Source organism: Neopelma chrysocephalum, unplaced genomic scaffold (genome assembly GCF_003984885.1).
Source record: "Neopelma chrysocephalum unplaced genomic scaffold, ASM398488v2 Primary Assembly neopelma1_97370, whole genome shotgun sequence".
Taxonomy (NCBI): Eukaryota; Metazoa; Chordata; class Aves; order Passeriformes; family Pipridae; genus Neopelma; species Neopelma chrysocephalum.
Genome location: NW_020926011.1, coordinates 5409 through 5615, shown reverse-complemented (window position 1 = coordinate 5615; position 207 = coordinate 5409). Strand labels below are relative to the sequence as shown.

The window sequence follows — 207 nt, the reverse complement described above, 5'->3', positions numbered from 1 at the left end:
AATTCCCAGAGGATGCCCCATCCCTGGAAGTGTCCAAGGCCAGGCTGGATAACCTTGGAGTGCCCTGGGACAGCAGGAGGTGTCCCTGCCCACGGCACCGGATGGGCTTGAATTCCTCTTCCCACCCAAACCATTCCTGGATCCTCTGGAGTAGTTCCAAGCTGGAATCACCCCCCAGAGCTCCCCATCCCCCAGGGAACGTGGATT

The 207-nt window shown here is 59.4% G+C and overlaps 1 pseudogene; it reads right to left on the bottom strand.

Moving 5' to 3' along the window:
- The window catches only part of LOC113961640, a 6202-nt pseudogene that overhangs the window by 1514 nt on the left and 4481 nt on the right, over positions 1–207 (bottom strand).